The sequence below is a fragment of the Mus musculus genome, chromosome 7 (assembly GCF_000001635.26).
Source record: "Mus musculus strain C57BL/6J chromosome 7, GRCm38.p6 C57BL/6J".
Taxonomy (NCBI): Eukaryota; Metazoa; Chordata; class Mammalia; order Rodentia; family Muridae; genus Mus; species Mus musculus.
Window position 1 is genome coordinate 37,210,561 of NC_000073.6, and position 6,135 is coordinate 37,216,695.

A 6,135-nucleotide genomic window follows, 5' to 3' on the forward strand; every position below is an offset into this window, starting at 1 on the left:
TTTCTTTCTTTCTTTCTTTCTTTCTTTTTTTCTTTCTTTCTTCCTTCCTTCCTTCCTTCCTTCCTTCCTTCCTTCCTTCCTTTCTTTCTTTCTTTCTTTCTTTCTTTCTTTCTTTCTTTCTTTCTTTCTTCCCTTCTTCCTTCCTTCCTTCCTTCCTTCCTTCCTTCCTTCCTTCCTTCCTTCCTTCCTTTCTTTCTTTCTTCCTTTCTTCCTTCCTTCCTTCCTTCCTTCCTTCCTTCCTTCCTTTCTTTCTTTCTTTCTTTCTTTCTTTCTTTCTTCCCTTCTTCCTTCCTTCCTTCCTTCCTTCCTTCCTTCCTTTCTTTCTTTCTTCCTTTCTTCCTTCCTTCCTTCCTTCCTTCCTTCCTTCCTTCCTTCCTTCCTTCCTTTCTTTCTTCCTTCCTTCCTTCCTTCCTTCCTTCCTTCCTTCCTTCCTTCCTTCCTTCCTTTCTTTCTTTCTTTCTTTCTTTCTTTCTTTCTTTCTTTCTTTCTTTCTTTCTTTCTTTCTTTCTTACCTTTTTGTGTGTTTGTTTGAGACACAATACTACACAGACTACTCATGTAGTCTTAGCTAGTCTTGAGCTCATGACAAAACCAAAAGAATCGCCCTGCCTTCACCTTCCAAGTGCACATGTTGTTACTTTACGTTTCTCTGCAGCTCTTTAGTTTCCCATTCATATTGCTACCTCAGACCACTGCATTATTCACCAGTCACCAAGTGTTGCCTTCCACAATGACCATGGACAAACCTTTCCCACTGAGGGAGCTTCTACTCAAAACCACATGCCTTATAAACAGGGCTTTGGAGAAAAGTTCACCTAACAAGGAAAATATCGATACTTTCAGGAGTGGGGAGCTTTAGTGAATCTTGTGTTTTCCACACCTGCACTGTCTGTGAGGTTGGTGCTTTGAAGAATTGAGGAGAGGACAGGGCAAGACAAGTTCAAGTCTCTTTAGCTTTCTTTCTCCTCCCCAGGACTCAGTTGTTTTCCCTCCCTTTGCTGGATAGAGGTCCTTGATTGGTACTCAGAGTCATGCTAAGGTTGACATGAGCCTTCACCCCTGTTCTCCTGGCTTTTCTGGAGGCAGATTTTTGAGCAGTCCAGACTGTACAGCTATTTGTTACTCCTCTGACTGACCCTTCCTTCCTCCTTCTCCAAACTTGTCAATACCCTCACCTAATCCAGATATTCTCCGAGGGCAGGTCAGATGTGCTCTGCGCAGCCTCCAGATGAGGGTAGCTGGAAACCTTCCTGCAATGTCTTCCAGTGAGGTCAGATCAAAATCCTTGACTCCAGCAATAAAGCAAAGGTTAGTTGGTATTTGAGTAAAATATAGCCTTGGTAAAATTACATATGTGAGAAACACTCCTTCTTGTTGTTGTTGTTGTTGTTGTTGTTGTTCTTCTTCTTCTTCTTCTTCTTCTTTTTCTTCTTCTTCTTCTTCTTCTTCTTCTTCTTCTTCTTCTTCTTCTTCTTCTTCTTCTTCTTCTTCTTCTTCTTCTTCTTCTTCTTCTTCGTCTCTTTGGAATGCTATATGATGTAATCAAATGATATAAATCCCCACAGGACGTTTTGATCTCCAACCCCAAGGCAGAAATCCATAAGAAGCAAGCATTCAAAGGCAATCCTCAAACCATCGGGAGCAATTAACCACTATCACATCACTAAGTCCCCAAAGCAATTAGGAGTGACTCAGACCCCAAGTGGAACCCTTGGGCCTCCTCACTTGGCCCCTCCCTCTCAGCACTACCCTGAGCTGTCTCCAGTGCTCACTCCTTGGTTGGCTTTTCTTTCCCAGCAGTCACCAGCCTTCGCTCAGATGGCACGATCTGTTCCTTCGCTGCCATTTTTTCTGAACATAAGCAGGCTGCATTTAAAACTCCCCAGCTCATCCGTCTTCATTTGAGGACTGGGTTAAAAAACAAAATTAATGATTGCTATCAGTGAGACGACGAGCGGCATCTTTGGTGAAAAGTAGGTCTGCCACGATTGTCCAAGGCTGACATCTTTCACCAGCTGGAAATGGCTGGATGTACTTGTAAACATTATTAAAAATAATAACTTAATGTTTCCTTCCTGTGACTCGCTAGCATTAGCAAGGTAGTTCCAATTAGTATTTCCTCTGAGTGAGGGAGGCCTTTCTACTTCATTTCATTTAACGGGGGATTTGTTTTCTAATTTTTTTCTTCTGCCGTTGTCAATAATAGAACAGAGCGGCGGCTACCTTCCTCCCATCACGTATGCCTTGCAAAGCCAGAGCAAAGGAATATGCATCTTTGATTTTATTTGTTTTAGCTGTGCTTGTTCTGAGGGAGAGAAGACACATTTACATCCCCGTGGCCGCGATGGGATCGTGTGGAGTTTTAAAATACAAGTAAATCACATAGAGGGACTAAATCATTTTGTAGGATTTTGAGAGTGAAGGCAAATCATTCAATGATAAATTAGTAAGAATGGTTTAGAACAGTGTGCTTCTCCGTGAGAAACCCAGCTCTGAGTCCCTTCGCAGGGAAGAAAAGAAGAGGAGAGAATAGGGGGCAGGGGGATGGAAGAGTAGGTGCTACCACCACCCAGGTGCTCTGCAGATCGGCCTTCCCTCCAGTTCTAATGAGAACCCCTTTAGCGGACTCGTCCTGCTTTATTACAGTAAAAAAAAAAAAAATACGCCTCTAAATGCTAAGCGACTGAGGCACGCATTAGTCCAAATGCAAAGCTGCAAAAATGTGCTTGGCAGCCTCAAGGTATGAGCTGCTTCCGATTCCAACACAAACTTGGTGAATATTCCGACTGATTATGTGGGGCGAACCAGGTGTCATTTACTCCTGTGAACATGGAACTTGCATATGCAACACGGATCCCACTCCCTTGTTTATCTTCTCCTCCAGAAAGTCTCCCAAAGCCAGGTGCTGGCGTGCAGGCTGCTCACAAACGTGTAGTTCGTGTCTCAGCTGTGCAAATGACTGTCCTGGGTGAACTGACATCCGGGGGACTCTTCAGTACCAGGAGAAAGCGAATCGTTATGCAGAGCATAGAAGGCATTGTTTACATCAATTAGGTCCGAGGGTCGAGGGTTCCGGTCGGAAAGGATCATATAAATCTGATTGTTTTCTTTTAAAGTGCTTTTGCTGGGGTTAAAGTTTAGGCAGAGCAGAGGAGGCTGAACCTGTCGATGCTCTCGTGTCTTGGGAGGGATGCTAGGGGTCTGTTTGTGTTCTGAAACATGATAGCATTTGATCGTGCCAGAAACTGACAAGGATCAGAGGAAGCCAGGAGGGGGAGGAGCACTGGATGCCACCAAATAAGAAAGGAGCTTCCTGTTCGGGGGTGGGGGTGTTCAATACTCATCCCTTAGGAGCTGAGAAGGCAGAGAAGTCTACAATAGAGGCCTGTTTGGAGGAAGGAACATGACCACCACCCTGGAAGGATCTCTCCAGTTCATAACCTCTCTGATGCAGTGCAAACATGCAGGCTTCAGGCATACTCTGCTCAACAATGAACTGGCCAAAGGCCGCTTTGTGTGGTGGTCAGGCTCCCTCAGTGTCCTGTAAACAGGCTGTAGCCCAGGAGGAGAGAGGTGAAGAGAGGTTCTGCTTACTCACTTCTGACATCATTCAGATATCTTGCCAGGGTTAGACGCTGAACTGGAAGGTCATATTTTGAGCCATTCCTGGATATGAAACCCACAGGGCACAGGAAGCCTTGTATATTCCAGCAGCTGGATGCTAGAGAAAGCCATGAGGACAGGAGGGAACCAGAGTCGGGTGGCTGGCCTCTTCTAGAAGAAATGGAGAGAATTCAAGAGAGATGGTAGGCAGAAGAACAGACAGGAAGGGAGGAGTCAGAGACAACCATATTGGAAGAAGAATAAGAAGAACATGCCTGGGCTTGTCTGGTTTTAACCATGTAGTACATTCTTGGGGAGAGGTCTCTAGAAACGTTGTCCAGTTGTCTCCGAGCAAGAAAGTCTCACAGTGAAGACTGTGACAGAGTCTGACTTTGAGTTTTGCTATGGACTCTCAGGGCCCCTCACTTGATCCCCGAAACTTGCACTGACTTTGACCCTAAACATTTGGGAAGTGACAGGGTTTCAGAATCGTACAAAAAAGAAACCCTGCTTCTCCCCAGTCTCTCTCAGATGATTCTCAAGGAGTGGGAGACAGGGACATGGGAGGCAACCATCCACAGTCACTGTATTCAACTCTGTAGTCAAAATGCCTGGCCTCAATGACGAAAGGGTGGGTGGGCTTCTTTTGATTCACAGCTCCAGAGTTGCTAGTCCATCCGCCTGTGGTAGGGTAGCCCTTATTGTGGTGTCTAGGGAGCAGAGAAAGGCAATGCCCCAGTTCTTGGTTTTACGGAGTTCCAAGTCTTCAGTTTCCGGGATGGCACCACCCACATTTGCTGAGAGTCCTTTAATTCTTACTGGCAAAACACTGAAAGAGGATACTAATTACTTTATGTTGTGGTGAACAAAATACCTGATTAAACCAACTTATAGGAGGAAGAATTTGTTGTGGCTCATGATGTCCGGGAGTCCAGGTCCAGGAGCCCCCATAGACTCTCAGAGCAGTGCTCCAATAGAGGAACAAGTACTTGAAACGTGACCATGTAAGGAATGACGCACATTCCAAACACAGCTTAGACACACCTAGAGACTTGTAATCTCTTACATACTTGTCAAGTGGTGTCAACAGCCTAGATTTGCCTTCACACCATCTTTTTGAGTGGCTCCAAGCATTGCAGACTTGCCTATGGCATACCATTGACGATCCAGTCGATGTTCTATCAAGGCAACCCTTAATTAAAGCCAGCATCCTGAGGCATGGTATCACCAATAGCTTTGTAGACTAAAATTGGGACTTTTCGTTTCCCCAGAAATTACTACAAGCCATTGTTTTCAGAGGGGGAAAAAGATGCTGTTTCCCCATCTGATTTAGAATTTCTGACTGCAGAATTAGTATGGAGTGGCAAAGAGTCTGCCTGGATCAACATAGGCTAATTGGCTATTGGATAACTAAGAGATAAAATACCTGGTCTATATGGTGTAGAGAAGGAAGGAAGTGTCAAAGTCTGAAAGCTCGAAGTTCCAGGCAGAGGAAGATGACAGAGGGAAGCGACTGCAGCATAGAACGCCCTGCCGCGCCTGCTGATTTGTTAGGTTTCTCAATGTTTGTTGTGTGACAAGTTGGACTTTGGTACAAGGTCAGCCCCTGAATCTTGATTATGTTTTTTTTCCCCTTGAGCCAAGAGACATTGATCTGTACATCTGGTTTACCTTGTTTTCTTAGCCATTTGTGACACAGTACAACAGTTCCCATCGAAAAAAGTGTCATGTAAATAAATTACAACTTAGGACGTATACATTAAATAATTTTATAAATGAACTTTAAAAATGAAGGAATAAAAAAAAAATGCCAGGCCTGGCGTGTAGAGCCACAGTGATTATTCTGATCATGTTGTCATGTGTAATGAAGCACAGGCCCATCATTAATCAAAAGAACCAATCAGATAACTAATTTAGGCAATATTCTTTACAACAGGACATGTCGGTCAGTAAAAATGCATTAAAATAGCGAAAGATCAATAGCCGCCACCAGGGGCTGTGTTTACAAACCAGCCTTAAACTTTAGGGCATTAAATTCTCAGTCATATTGGGTATCTGTTTGGTAAAGATAAAGGAAAACTTTAGAGAAATGAAAGTTCTTTTTATGGTTAATAGTGGAGTCATAATGTGTACTGTAATAAATGGGCAGAATGTTGTATTATTTTGTGATGAATGGCCAAAGTGTCCCAGCTCCCTTCAGAAGAACTATCAAGATTCCCTTTTTTAAGAATAAATAAATAAATAAAAAGATAGAAAGATCATAGAATGAATGGGATGTACAAATTTGTTCAAAGATGGGAACAGGAGCTAGGCAGGGTCCGATTGTTTAAAGACGATTTATGTTTTAGTCTCTGGAGCCTGGGGACCATGGTCAGAGCTGGCACAGGGCAAGTCGTGCTATTTCTATTGCGTCTGCACCTGAAGTCACCATTATCACTCCAGAAGGTAGTCCAGCCTCCCTGCCGTATGTCCCTGGGCCAGAGTGCCAGCCAGCAAGGTCACTTTTTATAACGGGGGGAAGAAACATTCCAG